Source organism: Cebus imitator, unplaced genomic scaffold, assembly GCF_001604975.1.
Source record: "Cebus imitator isolate Cc_AM_T3 unplaced genomic scaffold, Cebus_imitator-1.0 Scaffold27, whole genome shotgun sequence".
Classification (NCBI taxonomy): domain Eukaryota; kingdom Metazoa; phylum Chordata; class Mammalia; order Primates; family Cebidae; genus Cebus; species Cebus imitator.
Genome location: NW_016107342.1, coordinates 7,281,894 through 7,302,608, shown reverse-complemented (window position 1 = coordinate 7,302,608; position 20,715 = coordinate 7,281,894). Strand labels below are relative to the sequence as shown.

The 20,715-nt window shown below is 38.2% G+C and overlaps 2 protein-coding genes across 14 annotated transcripts in view; one reads left to right on the top strand and one right to left on the bottom strand.

Annotated features, from left to right (window-relative positions):
* Positions 1–18,811, bottom strand: part of ORC4 (origin recognition complex subunit 4) — a 69,801-nt gene extending 50,990 nt beyond the window's left edge. For 2 of the 10 annotated variants that reach the window (XM_017523156.2, XM_017523162.2), the window contains exon 1: positions 17,781–18,052. The gene's annotated coding sequence lies outside the window, so the exon portion shown is untranslated. Of the gene's footprint in view, positions 1–17,700; positions 18,053–18,788 lie in introns of those variants that run through there. The other 8 variants (XM_037736601.1, XM_037736603.1, XM_017523164.2 and 5 more) reach the window with 8 other exon arrangements.
* Positions 18,103–20,715, top strand: part of MBD5 (methyl-CpG binding domain protein 5) — a 486,298-nt gene continuing 483,685 nt past the window's right edge. For 2 of the 4 annotated variants that reach the window (XM_017523149.2, XM_017523150.2), the window contains exon 1: positions 18,207–18,846. The gene's annotated coding sequence lies outside the window, so the exon portion shown is untranslated. The other 2 variants (XM_017523152.2, XM_037736599.1) reach the window with 2 other exon arrangements.

The window sequence follows — 20,715 nt, the reverse complement described above, 5'->3', positions numbered from 1 at the left end:
AGACTTTAAACCAACAAAGATCAAAAAAGACAAAGAAGGGCATTACATAATGCTAAAGGGACCAAAGCAACAAGAAGAGCTAACTATCCTAAATATATATGTACCCAACACAGGAGCACCCAGATTCATAAAGCAAGTTTTTAGAGACCTACCAAGAGACACAGACTCCCATACAAAAACAGTGGGAGACCTTAACAGCCCACTGTCAATCTAAGAAGATCAAAGAGACAGAAAATAAGGATATTCAGGACTTGATCAGCCCTGGATCAAGCAGACCTAATAGACATCTACAGAGCTCTCCACCCCAAATCAACAGAATATGCATTCTTCTCAGCAGCACATTGCACTTATTCTAAAATTGACCAGATAGTTGGAAATAAAACATTCCTCAGCAAATGCCAAAGAATACAAATTATAGCAAACAGTCTCTCAGACCACAGTGCAATCAAATTAGAACTCAGGATTAAGAAACTCAATCAAAAACACACAAGTATATGGAAACTGAATAGCCTGCTCCTGAATGACTACTGGGTAAGTAACAAAATTAAGACAGAAATAATTAAGTTCTTTGAAACCAATAAGAACAAAGACAAAACATACCAGAATCTCCAGGGCACAGCTAAAGCAGTGTTTAGAGAGAAATTTATAGCACTAAAAGCCCATAGGAGAAAGCAGGAAAGATCTAAAGTCAACACCCTAACATCACATTTAAAAAAAAACTAGAGAAGCAAGAGCAAATAAATTCAAAAGCTAGCAGAAGACAAGAAATAGCTAAGAACAGAGCAGAACTGAAGGAGTTAGAGAAATGAAAAACTCTTCAAAAAAACACAATGAATCCAGGAGGTGATTTTCTGAGAAGATTAACAAAATAGATAGACCTCTAACCAGACTAATAAAGAAATGAGAGATGAATCAAATAGACACAATACAATATGATACAGGGGATATCACCACTGATCCCAGAGATATACAAACTACCATCAGAGAATACTATAAACACCTCTATGCAAATAAATGAGAAAATCTAGAAGAAATGGATACATTTCTACATACATACACACACCAAGACTAAACCAAGAAGTCAAATCTCTGAATAGACCAATAACAAGTTTTGAAATTGAGGCAGTAAATAATAGCCTACTAACCAACAACATCCCAGGACCAGATGGATTCATAGGCAAATTCTACCAGAAGTACAAAAGAGGAGCTGATACCATTCCTTCTGAAACTATTCCTAACAATAGAAAAAGAGGGACTCCTCCCTAATTCATTTTATGAGTCCAGCATCGTCCCAATACCAAAACCTGGCAGAGACACAACAAAAAAAGATTTCAGGTCAATATCCCTGATAAACATCCATGCGAAAATCCTCAAATACAGGCAAATCGAATCTGGTGGCACATCAAAAAGCTTACCCACCATGATCAAGTCAGCTTCATCCCTGGTATGCAAGGCTGGTTCAACATATATAAATCAGTAAATGTAATTCATCAGATAAACAGAATCATGACAAAACCACAATTATCTCAATAGATGCAGAAAACCCTTTGCTAAAATTCAACACTCCTTCAGGCTAATAACTCTGAGTAAACTAGGTATTGATGGAATGGATCTCAAAATAATAAGAGCTATTTATGAGAAACCCACAGCCAATATCATCTTAAATGGGCAAAAGCTGGAAGCATTCCCTTTGAGAACTAGCACAAGAGAAGGATGCCCTCTCTCACCATTCCTATTCAACATAATATTGGAAGTTCTGGCCAGGGCAATCAGGCAAGAGAAAGAAATGAGGTTTATTTAAATAAGAAGAGAGGAAGTCAAACTATTTGCAGATGACATGACTGTATATTTAGAAAACCCCATTGTCTCAGCCCAGTCTTCTTAAGCTGATAAGCAACTTCAGCAAACTCTCGGGATACAAAAATTAATCTACAAAAGTCACAAACATTCTTACACACCAATAATAGACAAACAGAGAGCCAAGTCATGAGTGAACTCCCATTAGCAACTGCTATAAAGAGAATGAAATACCTAGGAATACAACTTACAAGGGATGTGAAGGACCTCTTCAAAAAGAACTATAAATCACTGCTCAAGGAAATAAGAGTGGACACAAAAATATGGAAAAACATTCCATGCTCATGGATAGGAAGGGTATCATGAAAATGGCCATACTGCCCAAAGTAACTTATAGATTCAATGCTATCCCTATGAAGCTACCATTGACTTTCTTCACAGAATTAGAAAAAACCTACTTTAAATTTCATATAGAACTAAAAAAAGAGCCTGTATAGCCAAGACAATTCTAAGCAAAAAGAACAAAGCTGGAGGCATCATGCTACCTGACTTCAAACTATACTACAAGACTACAGTAACCAAAACAGCATGGTACTGGTACCAAAACAGATATACAGACCAATGGAACAGAACAAAGACCTCAGAAATAATGCCACACATCTGCAACTATTTGATCTTTGACAAACCTGACAAAAACAAGCAATGGGGAAGGGATTCCCTTTAATAAAGTTAATAAATGGTATTGGGAAAATTGGCTAGCCATATGCAGAAAACAGACACTGGATCCCTTCCTTACACCTTATACAAAAATTAACTCAAGTTGGATTAAAGACTTAAATGTAGGATCTAAAACCATAAAAACCCTAGAAGAAAACTTAGGCAATACCATTCAGGACATAGCAAAGACTTCATGACTAAAACACCAAAATCAATTCCAATGGAAGCCAAAATTGACAAATGGGATCTAATCAAAGTAAAGAGCTTCTGCACAGCAAAAGAAACTATCATCAGAGTGAATAGGCAACCTACAGAATGGGAGAAAATTTTTGCGATCATCCATCTGACAAAGGCTTAATATCCAGAATCTACAAAGAACTTAAGCAAATTTACAAGAAAAAAAAAATCTGATCAAAAAGTGGGCAGAGGATATGAACAGACACTTCTCAAAGAAGACATTTACTTATGTGGCCAACAGACATATGAAAAAAAGCTCATCATGACCGGTCATTAGACAAATGCACAAAACCACAATGAGATACCATCTCATGCCAGTTAGAATGGTAATCATTAAAAAGTCAGGAAACAACAGATGCTGGAAAGGATGGGAGTGTAAATTAGTTAAACCATTGTGGAAGACAGTGTGGTGATTCCTCAAGGATCTAGAACCAGCACTACCATTTGACCCAGTAATTCCATTACTGCATATACACCGAAAGGATTATAAATCATTCTACTCTAAAGACACACACACATATGTTTACTGCAGCACTGTTCACAATAGCAAAGATTTGGAACCAGCCCAAATGCCCATCAGTGATAGACTGGATACAGAAAATGTGGCACATATACACCATGGAATACTATGCAGCCATAAAAAAGAATGAGTTTGTGTCCTTTGCAGGGAAATGGATGAAAACAGAAACCATCAGTCTCAGCAAACTAACACAGGAATAGAAAATCAAACACTGCATGTTCTCACTTGTGAGAGTTGAACAATGAGAACACATGAACACAGGGAGGGGAACATCACACACTGGGGCCTGTTGGTGGGTGCAGGGCTAGGGAAAGGATAGTATTAGTAGAAATACCTAATATAGATGACAGGTTAATGGATGCAGCAAACCACCATGGCACACATATACTTATGTAACAAACCTGCATGTTCTGCACATGTATCTTGGAACTTAAAGTTTAATTACAAAAAAAAATTAAAATAGATCTCTTTTTTCTTGCAGAGGAGGCAGAGCAAGATGGATGAAGAGAATCTCCAGGAATCATCCCTCAGCAGGAACACCAAACTGAAAAATTATCCATGCAAAAAAAATGCCTTCATAAGAATCAGCGAATTAGCTGGGCGCAGTGGTACATGCCCATAATCCCAGCACTTGGAAGGTTGAGGCAAGTGGATCATTTTAGCTCAGTTCAAGACAAGCCTGGGCAACATGATTAAATCCTGTCTCTACAAAAAGTACAAAAATTAGCCGTGCATGGTGGTATGCTCCTGTAATCCCAGCTACTCAGGAGGCTGAGTTAGGAGGATCGCTTGAGCCCAGGAGGGCAGTCCAGGCTGCAATGAGTTGAGATCATGCTACTGCACTCCAGCCTGGGTGACAGAGTAAGACCCTGCCTCAAAACAAATAAACAAACAAACAAACAAAAAAAAACAAAATCAGGTGAGCAATCATAGCACCTGGTTTTAACATAATATCAAGGACAGAGGCATTGAAGAAGGTAGGAAAGACAGTCTTGCGCTGACTATACCACCCCTCCTCCAACCCCAGGCAGCACAGCACTGAGATAGAATCTGTGTGCTTGGGAGAGAGAGTGAAAGTAAGTCTGGGACTTTGCATTGGAACTCAGTGCTGCTCTGTAACAGCAGAACACAACACAGGGCATTCTGCTAGTGCCTACAGACGGAGCATTTAGATCAGTCCTATGCCAGACAGAAATCTTCTACCCTAGGAGAAGTAGTTGGCCTTCATCACATTATGACTAAGTGATCTAGGGCCTAGAATAAATATGAGTAACAGTGAGGCCACAAGGACTGCATCCTTTGGCAAGCCTTGGTTTTGCACTGGTCTTGGAGGTAATGGAAATGAGATAAAACCCAGTGTAACACCACCTGTGGCAGACAAGGAAATCCCTGAGTCAACCCTCTCCAACTCCTTCAGCTTACGGGGGAGAAGGAATAGTACAGGGAACTTTGTCTTGCAACCTGAGTATAGGCTCAGTCATAGTAAAATAAAGCAAAAGAGAGATTTCTGAAGGTTTTGATAGCAAGCTTTTGCTCCCGGATGGCATTTACAGATTCATCCTGGGCTAGAAGGGAATGGCTGCCCTGATGGGATGGATTCAGTCTTGGAAGAATTCACCACCTGCTGACTAAAGTGGCATTTGGCCTTGAATAACAGCCAGTGGCAGTCACACAGGATTGGTTGTGGCCCTTGGGTGAGCCCCAATACTGTGCTGGTCTGCAAGGCTTCAGATGCAACTCAGCACAGTTCCAACTGTGGTGGCTACAGGAGTGCCTGTGTCAACCCCCTCCAACAATGGGCAGGCCAGTACAAAGAAAGGCTCCGGACTGAAGGAAAGGAAAGGTAGAGAGCATGAGACTCTGCCTAGTAATCCAGGGAATTCTCCCAATTATTTCCCAAGTCCATGAAGACTGTGTACGTAGGAGTCTGCAAGAGTCACAGCGTTCCTGTGCATCAGATGCTCCTTAATGCCAAAACGGTTGCAGTGACTATAGGCTTAGGTCACAACACTCAATCTGCTTTGATTTCTTGGAAAGAACCCTGGAGAGAGACAGGAATAAACAAACCTAAACTGTGAAGTCTAGCTCTTTGATGCCTAGACATCAATGAACATCCACAATGATCAAGAACATGTAGGAAAACAGACCAATCTTGGAGCAATAAAGATATGTGACCTTTCAGATGGGAACTTCAAAATAGCAGTCTTGAGAAAGCTCAATGAAATTCAATATAAAAGAGATTAGAAATTCAGGATTATATCAGAGAAATTTAACAAAGTCACTGAAATAATAAAAATCAAGCAGAAATTCTGAAGCTGGAAAATTCGACAAGCTGAAATTCCATCAACCTCTCAACAGCAAAAGAATGAATTAGTGAGCTTGAAGACAGGTTATAGGAAAATACAGTCAGGAGGAAAAATAATAAAAAAGAATGAAGTATGCCTACAGGATCTGAAAATAGCACCCCAAAGGCATAATCTAAGAGTTATTGGCCTTAAAGAGGATGTAAAGAAAGAGACTGAGGTAGAAAGTTTACTCAAAGAAATAATAGCAAAGTACTTTTCAAACTTAAAGATATGAATATACAGGTAAAGGAAAGTCAAAGGACACCAAATAGATTCAACCCAAATAAGATTACCTTAAGGGAGATAAAGGTAAGTCTCAAAGGTCAAAGACAAAGAAAGGATGCTTAAAATGGCCGAAGAAAAGAAGTAACTATATAAAGGAGTTGTACTACATCTGGCAGCAAACTTTAGTAGAAACCCTACAGGCCAGAAAAGAGTAGGCTGACAAACTTCAGCTGAAACTCTGCAGGCCAGAAGAGAGTAGAATGTTATTAGGTTGGGGCAAAAGTAACCACAGTTTTTGCAATTACTTTTACTGGCAAAAACCACGATAACTTTTGTACCAACCTAATACATCCATGGAAATTATCCTTGAAATATGAGGGAGACATGAAGGCTTGCCTAGACTAATAAAAGTTGACGGATTTCATCAACACCAGACCCATCTTCAAAAAATGTTAAAGGGAAATTTTTCAATCTGAAAGAAAAGGACATTAACAAGCAACAAGAAATCATCTGAAGGTGTAAAACTCACTGGTAAAAGTAAGTGCACAGATAAACACAGACTACCCTAACCGCTCATATCTTTAGTAGGAAGATTAAAAGACAAATCTATAAAAAATAATAAAAAAAAAAAAAAAAAAAAAAAAAAAAAAAAAAAAAAAAAAAAAAACTACTCCAAAACTTAAAATATAAAAATATATAGACAAAAGTCAGAAAGTAAAAGGATGGAGTAAAAATATACAGGTTTTTAGTTTTCTCTGTGGTTGTATTTTTTATTTTCTTTGCAATCAGAGTTGTCATCAGTTGCAAAAAACTGGCTATAAGTTGTTATTTGCTAACCTCGCAGTAATAACAAAACAAAAACCTCTAATAGAAATTAGGCTGGGCGCAGTGGTTCATGCCTGTAATCCCAGCACTTTGGGAAGCCAAGGAGGGAGGATCACCTGAGGTTGGGAGTTCCTGACCAGACTGATCAACATGGAGAAAACCCGTCTCTACTAAAAATACAAAATTATCTGGATGTGGCGGCGCATGCCTATAATCCCAGCTATTCAGGAGGCTGAGGCAAGAGAATCTCTTGAACTCAGGAGGCAGAAGTTGCAGTGAGCCAAGATTGTGCCATTGCACTCCAGCCTGGGCAACAAGAGCAAAACTCTGTCTCAAGGAAAAAANAAAAAAAAAAAAAAAAGAAATTAAAATATACTACCAAAAAATAACTTTAGCACAAAAGAAGACAAGTAAATAGAAAGGGGAAGAAGCCCAAGAGAACAACCAGAACAACAAAAAGGCAGTAGTAAGTCCTTACCTATCAATAATAATACTGAATGTAAATGGACTAAATCTTCACTATGAAAACATAGATTAAAAACAAAAAGATGGAAAAAGATACTACATGCAAGTAGAAATGCAAAAAAAGTTCAAGTAGCTTTGTATTCATTTTTAGATAAAATAGACTTCAACACAAAAACTGTGAAAAGAGAGAAGGGTTATTATATAATATAAAAGGTTTTAATTCAGCAAGAGGATATAAAAATTATAAATACATATCTATCCAACACAGAAGCACCCAGATATATAAAGCCAAGTTAATTAGAGTTAAGGAGGCAGAACCCAATACAGTAATGACTTGAGACTTCAACAGTCCACTTTCACCATTGGACAGGTCATCTAGACAGAAAAATCAAGAAAGAAACAATGAATGTTTTCTGCACTAATAGATTAAATGGACCTAACAGCCACTGACAGAAGCTGTCATCCAACAGCTTCAGAATACACATTCTTCTCTTCAGCACATGAAACACTTCTCAAGGATGGATCCTAAATTCTCCAATCAAAAGATACAGAGGAGCTGAAGGGCTATACAAAACAAGGCCCTACTATCTGCTACATATAAGAAACTCACTTCATTTATAAAAATATAGATAGACCAGAAGATCGAAAGAGATATTTCATGCAAACAGAAAACCAAAAAGAGCCCCATCAAGTCAGGCCACAAAACAAGTCTGATAAAAATTATCAAGTATCTTTTCTAACCACAATGAAATAAAAGTAGGAATAAATAACAGGTGGAACTTTGGAAACTATACAAACACATAAGAATTAAACAATACGTACCTGAACAACCAATGAAGTAATTAAGAAGAAAATTAAAAAATTTCTGGAAACAAATGAAAATGGAAACACAACCTACTAAAACCTGTGAGATACAGTTAAAATTAATATTAGAGGGAATGTTTACGGCAATAAATGTGTAAATCAAAAAGTAGAAAACTAAAAAATAAACAACCTAGTAATGTATCTTAAAGAACTAGAAAAGCAAGAGAATGCCAAGCCCCAAATTAAGAAAATAAATAATGAAGAAAACAAGAAAATAAATAATAAAAAACAAATAAAATTGAGACTAAAAGAAAAAAATAGAAGAGATGGATGAAATGAAAAGGGTTGTTTGGAAAGAAGATTCAAACAAAGAAAAAAAAAAGATCCAAATAAAATCAGAGACAAAAAAGGAGACATTACAACTGACATCACAAAAATTCAAAGCATCACTGGAGACAATCTTGAACAACAATATGCCAATAAATTGGAAAACCCAGAAGAAATGAATAAATTCCTGGATACATATAGCCTACCAAGAACGAACCATTAAAAAAACCAAAATCTAAATAGACCAATAGTAAGTAACAAGATAGAAACAATAATAAAAAGTCCCCCATCACAGAAAAGGCCAGGACTTCATGACTTAGTCTCTGAATTCTACCAAACATTTAAAGAACATCAATCCTACTCAAATCATTCCCAGAAATCATGGAGGATCTCCAAACTCATTTTATGAGACCAGATTTAATCTTTTTGGTTTTTTTTCTTCTGAGACAGAATCTCACTCTGTTGCCCAGGCTGGAGTACAATGGTGTGATCTTGGCTCACTGCAACCTCTGCCTCCTGGGTTCAAGTGATTCTCGACTCAGCATCCTGAGTAGCTGGGATTACAGGCATGAGCCACTACGCCCAGCTAATTTTCATATTTTTAGTAGACAGGGGTTTCACCATGTTGGCCAGGCTGGTCTCAAATTCCTGGCCTTAGGTGATCTGCCCACCTCAGTCTCCCAAAGTGCTAGGATTACAGGCATTAGCCACCATGCCTGGCCCCAGATTTATTCTGATACCAAAACCAGACAAAGATACAACAGCAACAAAAAGAAACTATAGGCCAGTATCTGTCATGAAAATAGATATAAAAATCCTCAACAAAATATATCAAACCAAATTCAACAATGAATTAAAAAGATTGTCATAATCAAGTGGGATTCATCCCAGGGATGCAAGGATGGTTCAACGCAATGTAAATCAAACAATATGATATATCATATCAACAGAATAAGAACAAAAAGTGTATGATCATTTCAATAGATGCCAAAAAAATTTTTTGATAAAATTCGGTAACCCTTCATGATAAAAACTCTTAGCAAACTAGGGACAAAAGAGTCATACCTCAACATGATAAGGCCAGATAACACAAACCCACAGTTAGTATCAGACTGAATGGGGGAAAAGCTGAAAGCCTTTCTTCTAAGATCTAGAAGAAGATAAGGGTGCGCATTTTCACTACTATCATTCAAGACAGTAATACAAGTCCTAGCCAGAGTAAACAGATAAGAGAATAAATAAAGGACATCCAAATTGGAAAGGAAGAAGTAAAATTATCATTGTTTGCAGCTGATGTGATCTTATGTTTAGAAAACCTAAAGACTCCAACAAATGACTATTAGAACGAATAAACAAATTCAGTAACATTGCAGTATATGAAATCAACATACAAAAATCCACAGAATTCTCTATGCCAACAGTGACAACCTATCTGAAAAAGAAATCAAGAAGGTGATCCTATTTACAATAGCTACAAATAATTTTAAATACCTAGGAATAAACTTAACGAACTACAAGGCAAACTGTAAAACACTGATGAAATTAATATAAGAGAATACAAACAAATGAAAAGACATCCTATGCTCATGGGTTGAAAAAAATTAATATTGTTAAAATAACAATACTACCCAACACAATCTATATATTCGAAGCAATCTCTATAAACAGCAATGACAATCTTCACAGAAACAGAAAAAAAAAATACTGAAATTGTATGGAAACACAAAAGACTCCATATAAACAAAACAATCCTGACCAAAAACAAAGCTGGTAACTGGTAGAGTATCACACTACCAGACCTCAAAATATACTACGAAGCTGTAGTAACCAAAATAGCATGGTACTGGCATAAAAACAGACACACAGAACAACAGAATGGAGCCCAGAAATTTATCCATGTATTTAAAGCCAATTAGTTTTTTTAGCAAGATGACAAAAACACTCATTGAGGAAAGAACAGTCTCTTCAATAAATGGTGTTGAGAAAACCGGATGATATATTCAGAAGAACAAAAGTAGACCTAACTCTTGCCATATATAAAAACCAAAGAAAAATGCATTAAAGACTTAAATCTATGAAACTACTAGAGGAAACCGCTGGGCAAAAACTCTAGGATACTCGTTTAGGCAAAGATTTCTTAAATAAGACCTCAAAAACACAAGCAACTGAAGCAAAATAAAATAAAATATCAACAAATGGCATCACTCCAAGCCAAAAAGTTTCTGCACAGCAGTGAAAACAATAAAGTGAAGATATAACATGCAGAATGGGAGAAAAGATTTCAAACCACTATCTGACAAAGGATTAATACCAGAATAAATGAGTCTCAAATGACTCAATAGGAAAAAAACAATCTGATTTTAAAATGGGCAAAAGATCTGAGGAGACGTTTCTCAAGAAGAAATACAAATGGCAAAGAGGTCTATAAAAAATGCTCCACCTTATTTATCATCAGAGAAATACAAATCAAAACTACAATGAGGTATCACCTCACCCCAGTTCAAATGGCTTTTATCAAAAAGACAATCAATAGTAGATGCTGGTGAGAATGTGGTGAATGGGGACCCCTGTACACTGTTGGTGGAGATGTAAACTGGCACAGTCACAAGAGAGAACAGCATGGAACTTCCTAAAAACACAACAAATAGAACTACAATTCAGCAATCCCACTACTGAGTATATATCCCAAAGAAAGGAAATCAGTATATAAAAGAGGTATCTGTACTCCCGTGTTAAATGCAGCACGATACACAATAGCCAGGATATAGAATCAACCTAACTGTAAATCAATGGATGGATAAAGACATGTGCTACACATACACAATGGAATGTTATTCAGCCATTAAAAAGATTGAAATCCTGTCATTTTTAACTACACAGATGTAACTGGCAGACATTATGTTAAGGGAAATAAGCCAGGCATTTTGGCAAGTATCACATGTTCTCATGCATATATGGAAGCTTCAAAAAAAATTTTTGGCTCAAAGCATAAATATCTTAAAATCAAATCTGAAAAATAAAAAAGAAAGATAATTAGGGTTTTATTTATGGTAGTGGCAGACAGGACAAACCTTTCTGCTGAGGCCAACAAAAAAACTAAAAAAAAAATGAATGAAATAAGGTAATGTGAAATTACATACCAAATTCCATGTGAAAGTAAATCAGAAGTAAACCATACACCCAGTAACTTTTGTGCTTAGGACGTTTTCCTATCTAGAAGAAAAGGCTGAAAAAAAGGCTAAGCTAATGGAAGATGTGTTGGACTGTGGTAAAACATCAAAATACAAGGCTGGGTGAGGTGGCGCACGCCTGTAATCCCAGCACTTTGAGAGGCCCAGGCAGGAGAACTGCTTGAGCCCAGGGGCTCAGGATCATCGTGCACAATACAGTGAGACCTTGTTGTTGTTGTTTTTTTAAATAATATTAAAAATAAAAGATAAAAATAAAAGCACAGGGCCGACCAAAGCTGGGGACTCAGATAAGCCATCCAATTTGCATTTATAGTTTAAGGACAATATCATTAGGATAAGAGAAAATTGAAGGAAAGAAGAATTCATGGTCTTAAAGTCTTGCTCAATGTCATGTGTATAACGGAAGGAGTCCCAACTTTTGAACATGAATAAAGTGACTTGGGACCGACAGCACCCCTAGAGATCTTTCCTAGAAAAATACACCTTCTTAAGAAAGACACTAATATTCTAGCATTCTTCTTTTCCTATAACTTTTTAAATGCAACTAGTAATCAAGGCACACAAGAAAAAAATATCATGAGCCAGCAGACACAGACACAGAAAATTTAGAAACTGGAATTATCTGTAACAAACAACAAATGAACTATGAATACAATCAGCCGTTCACAGCCACAGATTCCCTCAACCAAGGGTTTAAAAAAAATGTATAGTTTTAAAAATACAACAAAAAATAACAGAAATTTAAAAAAACCAAGACAGTAAAACAATTATTTACATAGCATCTACATTGTAGTAGGTACCATAAGTAATCTAGAGATTATTTAAAATACGTGGGAGGATGTGTGTAGGCTGTATGCAAATATGATGGCATTCTATATAAGGAATTTGAGCTGCCTGTGGATTGTCATATCTGCACAGGGTTCTGAAACCAATCTCCGGCAGACACTAAGAAGCAACTATAGAAAGTAAGAATATCACCAATATCTTTAAAAAGATACTGATGCACTGATTTAAAAATCTCAATGAACACAAGGCAAAATAAAGAATTCCGCACGATGATTTAATATTGTCTCTACCCCCAGAACCACACTTGACTAGGAAAAAAATAAAAAGGGCCGGACACAGTGGCTCACACCTGTAATCCCGGCACTTTGGGAGGCCGAGGCTGGTAGATCACAAGGTCAGGAGTTAGAGACCAGCCTGGCCAATGTGGTGAAACTCTATCTCTACTAAAAAACAAAAGTTAGCTGGGCTTGGTGGCGCGTGCCTGTAGTTTCCGCTACTTGGAAGGCTGAGGCAGAAGAATCCCTTGAACCCGGGAGGCAGAGGTTGCAGCGAGCCGAGATGGGGCCACTGCACTCCAGCCTGGGTGACAGAGCAAGACTCCATCTCAAACAAAGAAAGAAAGAAAAACAGAATTCTACACAAAAGCATCAGAGTGAAACAGCAGAAAATTTATTAACCCCCCCAAAAAAATTCTGAAAGATTTCCTTCAAAGCAGTAAGAATTATTAGGTGGGTAAAAAATTAATTGTGGTTGTTGCATTGTTGGAATTTGCCATTTGATACTGGAATACATTCTTAAATAAATGTGGTTATGTTATACATCATTTTAATGGGCATTTCTTGCTTTTTTTTTTTTTTTCTAATCACTTATTTGCTATTTTTATTTATATTTATTTTAGACCATGGAAATGAGGTTACACAAAAAGCAAATTTAAGTAATTTTCTTATTCAAGTTCAAAATGGGTCATAAAGCAGCAGAGACAACTAGCAACATCAACAATGCATTTGGCCCAGGACCTGCTAATGAACATACAGTGCAGTGGTGGTTCAAGAAGTTTTACAAAGGATATGAGATCCTTGAGGATAAGGAGCGTAGTGGCTGGCCATTGGAAGTTGACAACAACCTACTGAGAGCAATCGTTGAAGTTTGAGCCTCTTACAACTACACAAGAAGTTGCTGAAGAACTCAGCCTAAGAACTCAATGTCGACCATTCTACAGCTGCTCAGCATTTGAAACAAACTGGAAAGGTGAAAAAGCTTGGTAAGTGGGTGCCTCACGAGCTGAGCAAAAATTGTAAAAACTGCTCTTTTGAAGCGTTGTCTTCTCTCATTCTTCACAACAATGAACCATTTCTCAATCAGACTGTGAGGTGTGACAAAACATAGATTTTATATGACAACCAGCAATGACTAGCTCAGTGGCTGGACAGAGAAGAAGCTCCAAAGCATTTCACAAAGCCAAAATTGAACCAAAAAAAGGTCATGGTCACTGTCTGGTGGTCTGATCCACTGCAGCTTTCTGCATCCTGGAGAAACCATTATATCTGAGAAGTATCCTCAGCAAATTGATGAAATACACTTAAAACTGTATGCCTGCAGCCAGCATGGGTCAGCTGAAAGGACCCAATCCTTCTCCACAATAATGCCCAACTGCACATTGCACAACCAACACTTCAAAAGTTGAATGAATTGGGCTATGAAGTTTTGCCTCATCCACCATATCACCTGACTTCTCATCAACTGACCACTGCTTCTTCCAGCTTCTCTATAACTTTTTTAAGGGAAAATGCTTCCACAACCAGCAGGATGCAGTAAAATGCTTTCTGAGAGTTTTGTGAAATCCTGAAGCAAGGATTCTTATAGGAATAAACAACCTTATTTCTCATTGGCAAAAATGTGTTGATTGTAATGATTCCTATTCTGATTAATAAAGACACATTTGAGCCTAGTTATAATGATTTAAAATTCACGGTCCAAAACCACAATTCCTTTTGCATGAACCTAGTAGATTGACAGCTGATTTCTCAAAATCAGTAATGAAAGCCAAAAGCAGTGGGATGTTACCTTCAAGGTTTAAGTAAAACAAATAACCACAAATCTACAATATCCCCAAAACATTTTTCAAGATAAAAGGCAAAACAAAAAATTAAGACAAAGCAAAAAACTTAAGAGAATCAGAATGTCTGCATTATACTACTCAGTGTGCTAAAGCAAAAGTTAAAAGATGCCAAAAGAAAAGTCAGAGATGCAGGAAGAAATTAAGAAGTGGTAAACACATAGGGACATCTAGCTAAAAGTACTGTCCACCAGAAATACAGTAAAAGTGACATAAGTAATTTAAAATTTTCTAGTGTTGACACTAAAACAAGGTGAAATTAATTATAATTCCAACATGTAATCATAATAAAAAACTGAGGTATTTTACATTGTTTTCATACTGTCTTTGAAATCTGGTCTTTATAGAATATCACAATGTAGATGCTCAATTAAAACTGCCATAAAAATACTGGATCTACATTTTTATATAATTTACAGTTAATGCTGGGTACAGTGGCTCATACCTGTAACCCCAGCACTTTGGGCGGCCAAGGCAAGTAGATCACTTGAGGTCAGTATTTCAAGATCGGCCTAGCCAAAATGGTGAAACTTCACCTCTACTAAAAATAAAAACATTAGCCAGGCGTGGTGGCACATGCCTGAAATCCCAGCTACTCGGCAGGCTGAGGCAAAAGAATCATTTGAACTCGGGCGGCGGAAGTTGCAGTGAGCCAAGATCGTGCTACTGTAATCTAGCCTGGGTGACAGAGTGAGACTCCATCTCCAGGAAGAAAAAAAAGTCTCCAAAAGTAAAAATAATTTGTGGTTAAGAAACGTTTATGTGTCTCAGTTGTTCCAAACATACAGGTTTTACAATAACCAAATCAAGTGTCAGTTTTTAAACTTCATTGAATACTAAATAAAAGTAAAAATTCAGTTCCTCAGTCACACTAGCCACATTTCACGTGCTCAAAAGACACACACAGGTAGTAGCTACTATGCTGAATAGCACAGACAGAAGATTAAAAAATAACCCCACCAAAGATTTAAAAAGACAATGCACAAAAGACGTAAAAATTAAAAAGACAATTCTAGAAAGAGGAAATCCAAATAGCTGGTAAGTTTTTGAAAAAGTGTTGAAACTCTTTAGTATCCTGGGCAGGGTAAATTAAAACAACAGTAAGATAAAGCCACATTTATCAAGTTGGGAAAAATAAAAATAACTCTTCGTGAGACAGTAAAAATAAAGGGATCTACCATATACTGCTATTGTAGTATACAGTAGTGCATCGACTTTGGAAAAAGCATACTAGTGAAGTTGAAGATAAACATACATACTCTACAAAAATACATGATAATGTGCATAAAAATACATGTACAAGAACATTCATAATAGCATTATTCATAATTGCCAAAAATGGAACACAATCCAAATGTTTATTAATATTAGACTAGTTAAACTGTGGCTCATTTCCATTAAGACTTTTTATACTATACTTACTATACTATAGATTTTACTATATTGCAATATAAGAACTATACTACAGATATTACTATATTGCAATAGAAGAACTAAATGTACTATTTAAATCTTAGCTGCATGAGAGAAAAAGATACTTAATACGTAACATATAATCCACTTACATACAATTAAAAAACAGGCTAAATGAATCTAAATGCTGACATAGGTGGTTAAGAAATACTAAGAAAGAAAGCAGTAAATAATTGCCATTAAAATCAGGATACTGGACCGGGCACGGTGCCTCACGCCTGTAATCCCGGCACTTTGGGAGGCCGAGGCAGGCGGATCACCTGAGGTCGGGAGCTCAAGACCAGCCTAACCAACATGGAGAAACCCCGTTTCTACTAAAAATACAAAATTAGCCGGGCATGGTGGTGCATGCCTGCAATCCTAGCTACTCGGGTGGCTGAGTGAGGCAGGAGAATCGCTTGAACAGGAAGGCAGAAGTTGCGGTGAGCTAAGATCGCGCCATTGCACTCCAGCCTAGGCAACAATAGTGAATTAAAAAAAAAAAAAAATCAGTAAGTTGTTAAACTCTGAAAGAACTGAGGAAGGGGATGACATCAGGAATAGACTGAAGAGGGGAGCTTCTTAGGTTCTTGACTGTGGTTACAAGGAATTCACTTTATATTCATTATACTATGTATTGATGTTTGTATGCTTAAATACTAAATATACAGAAAAAAATACAAAAGATTTAAAATTGTATCTAATTGTTAAATGTCTCTTTCATATATCAGACATTGCCTTGCTGTATTTTTTTTTAATTACAAAGTGGCAGACATTTGGTTACACTATAAAGAAAATTTTAAAGCACAGGAGTCTAATTTTGATTCCATCAGACATGATTTCGGTACACAACACAGAAGCTAGTAAGCGTTAAGCAATGATGCATAAATTGGGTCCACTGCCAAAACTTACGGAAAGTAAAACGTGGAAAATTAGTACCTTTAACTGATAGTGCACCCCTAAAGAACCTACACCACAGAATTAAATACCAACATAATAAACAGGAAGAATTTTAGATTCTTTGTTTTAAAAGAAAGTACAATAATATTCCTTCAGAATACCTTTACAAAACAACTGAGACTGTAATGATTTACATTAAGATTGTGTGAAAACTATGTGAAAAAGAACCAGTACTATTTTACTATAAAAGCCTTACTAGCGTAAATTTATAAATCCGTTGTTAAACATTTTGAGTTAATTCTAATTTTATTATAGAATCTCATTATTTTCAGCAAAAACAGCTAACATTTGGCAAAGCAAAGGCTCAAAAGCTAAGGATAGTAACCAAAGAAACTTAAGAGGAAACAGTCCTTTTAAAACTCTCATTTACAGTATAAGGGGAAACTTTGAACACGCCTCTTCTATTCATCAATCGTAAAACTCAACATTAAGGACTACACAATCCCACACCCCTTTGAGAAAAAGCAAAGGCTTTGTGTTGCAGCAACAACGGAAGAGATGGAAGGAAGCTCCACTCAAGTCTTCCCTGCCTGCTTCCCCAAAGCCACTCCAGAATACCAGGGAGGGTTGAGAGGTAAGGCATGAAGGCCGCAATATCCAATATAAGCAACGCGACTGATACATCTGGTCAAAATTCATACAGAGGACTTGTCTCTGTCCCCGGATAGAGGTCCCCCGTTCTGCAGTCATGAGGGTCAGCTGCTGGCTTCACAATTCCGTGCTCTCTTACACCGGAACGTCACGCTTCTCACCTACCACCCCGATGCAGAGCTAGTCTCAGGACTCCCTGCACTTGTGAAGGATTCGTTGGCAAGCTCAAGGGGAGGCCACCAGACAGAGCTCGCTTGGTCCTGGCCTTCCCGGCCTACACAAGCCTGGCCCCTTCCCAATTCCCAATCTCCCCAGCCTTCCATCCTCCCCCTTTCGATTCACCTTTCGCCACCGACGCCCTTGGCCTTCGTTTATGGCAAGTTTACCCCACCGTTAACTCTCGCATAAAAGCCTGCATTTACCAGGGCAAAGAGCGGAACCAACGCCTGCAGGAATCGCTTTACCCGATCGCCTGGCCACGTCCTCTGCTAGGATTCACCTGATGTTGCCGACGGTACACAACCACTCCCGGCATGCCCAGCGCACGCACCACCTCTCCCACCCCGCCCCTCTCCCGCCCAAACACGTGACCTCCTTTCGTCTCTGTCCACGCCCACTTCCGTTCCTCCACTTTCCCTTAGAAAGGAGGAGGGAGCTGGGGGTGTTAAAAGCGTAGCGACTTCCTCCTCCTCCCCGCCCCCGCCCCCGCCCCTGTACCCCCTTCTACAATGTCTTCCGGGTCGCAATCGCCTCAGCGCCTTCTGGGAAAATATCTCATTTCCTCCCCTCCCCCTCCTCCTGCCTTCAACCAACCAGCCACCCGTCAGAGAGGGACATGCGCAGTGAGTGCCTCCCGTCTCTTCTACCCGAACCCCCCCTTCCCCCCAAGCAGAGAGACCCCAGCAGCAGCAGCAGCTGATGATGAAGAGAGAGGCAGTGGCAGAGGGGGGGCACCTTTTATTTCTATTTTTAAAGGGACAGGACACTAATTCTACCCCACTTCAACCTTGAATTGAGGGGGGTGGGGGGAAGGTGGCTGAGTTCCTTCCCCCACCCTCCAGCCCTGAGCCCTGAGAGGGGGATTGAGCCTGAGAGAGAAGAAGGAGTTTCTTCTTCTTCGAAAATCCCCATCCACGACTCCTACACCCTCACCCCTCCAACTCGCCTCCCTCCCGAGCCCCCTCCACCCTCCTCTTTGGCCGTGAGAGGAGGAGAGAAAGAAACCAAAAGCCTCTTAGCAACACAGACCCTTTGCTGCTGCTGCTGCTGCTGCTGCTGCTGTTGTTGCTGCTGCTGCTGCTACTGCTGCTGCTGCTACTGCTGCTGCTTGGCCCTGGCTGGAGACATCTCACTACACCCAGGAGCAGCCACTTCCCCAGCTCTCCTCCTCCTCCTTCGCCTCCTCCTCCTCCACTCCCCCCCTTTATTACCCTTTGTGTCATCCTCCACAGCTCCAGGGAAGGCACTCAAAAGTGGGGGGCAGGAAAGGTAAGTGTGTCTGTGGGGGCTTCATTGCCTTCTTCTGGCTCTGACTTTCACTCCGGGGCAACAGTAGCACCAAACCACATACGCAGTGGAGCTCCGGGGTGAGGAGGGGGTGGTGCTGGGGGGGGGGAATGAAGGAGGGGTTGGAGTAGGGAGGGGTGTGTGAGGTGGGTGCCCATCCTGTCAGGGGAGGAAGGGCACTTTTATTTTTATTTGCTGTTGTCAAAAGTGGTTTCTCTCCTCCAGCTAACATCTGATTGTGTCTTGCTCCAATGGGGGAGAATACAAAAACAACCCCCTCCTTCCTCCAATGAGGCGCCAGGGAAAGAGACAGAAAGAGGCACACTTTCTAGATGTCACTTAAAAAAAAATTCATTGGAGAGCTCTTTTCTCTTTCCCCAGGAAAAGCTCCACTGCATTTGTTTCTGAGTGGGAAAATGTCGGGATCTGAATTGTATTGGAACAGCTTATCCATTTGTAGACCTGAGTGTTTTCCCCTTTTTGGTCCTGTATGAGATTTGGATATTGACTTTAGTGTTGGAAGACTTGATTGGTTTGTGCTGTAGGGGTTTCATTTTCCATTTTTTCGTTTTGTCTGACTTCCATGGAAAATTTCAAATTTTTAGTTGGTAGAGGCCTTTGGTTAGGTTTTGACTTGCATTATTGCTTTTTTTGTTAAATGTCTGTTTCATATATCAGTGTATAAAGTCTAAAGCTCTATTATGCTTAAAGTTTAAATGCCACTGGTATTGTCTGTTCCCACATACCTTCCTGATACTTATTTTCCATATGATGAGAATATTAGCTATTTTATAATTACTCTGGGTATTTGTGTAATCTTTGTAACTTCTCTGAACAAGTAATCCCCACTGAAAACTTCATGTTGTTCTGGCTGCATGGAAGGCCAGACCTCTCCATCAATAGTTTGCTGGTTTGGTACCACTTTCAGTTTTAACTGAATTATTTATTTACTGTTGTAAATTGAGATGAGTTTTTCATCTCAATTTCTCTTGTGGTACTGAACCAAATTGCTCACTATATGTAAAAGGAGACAAATTTCCAAAATATGGTTTCATGAGTCAAAGAAATCATGAACTTATAGTTAGTATATTAACTGCAGTTAGCTATAAATTGAAAGATAAATCCAGATTTAGGTTTATGGAATAACAATATTGATAAAAATCACTATTCATTTTTCTGTGGTATGTTCTTAGTGCATAGCTTTAAAATTCAGTGCTGTGTTTTATTTCACAAATGCTAGAAAGTATATTTCTGATGTAGGCCTTTTACTAGGGCTTATATTGGAAAGTGTTATTTTGTTTCATATATACATTTCTTTATTCTTTCCTTGAAGATGGATGCACACATGCATATACACACACTCCCTTTCACTCTCGCTCTCTCTCCCTCACACCCTTTTTTTTGTAACTGCATTGATGTCTCTGATCCCATAATTTATGTCAGCAAAAAATATTCTTCTGTAAAGCAGCAATTTTGTGATCAGACTGGCAATATGAAAACAGCAATTTGATCAACTAGAAAGGATTGAAGAAATATAAATCCAGAAGGATATTTGGCATAAATATTATAAAGACATGATAATACTTCTAATTTTTTATTTTCTTGATGGTTAAAGCTAAGATATAATATACTCATATTTTAGTGACAGTAAAGCATTGCATATGTAGAAACTTGTTCTGTAAAATTTTAATTATCAACTGTGTGCAAAAGTAGACATTTACATACCGAAATAAAAAAGCTGTGTAGCAGTAAACAATATGGTCTTATTTCCCTTCTGTTATGAATTTGAACAATTTTATACCTTTCTCTGAGATGTAATTGGTGCACTTAAGCAGCAATTTGTGCCAAGTT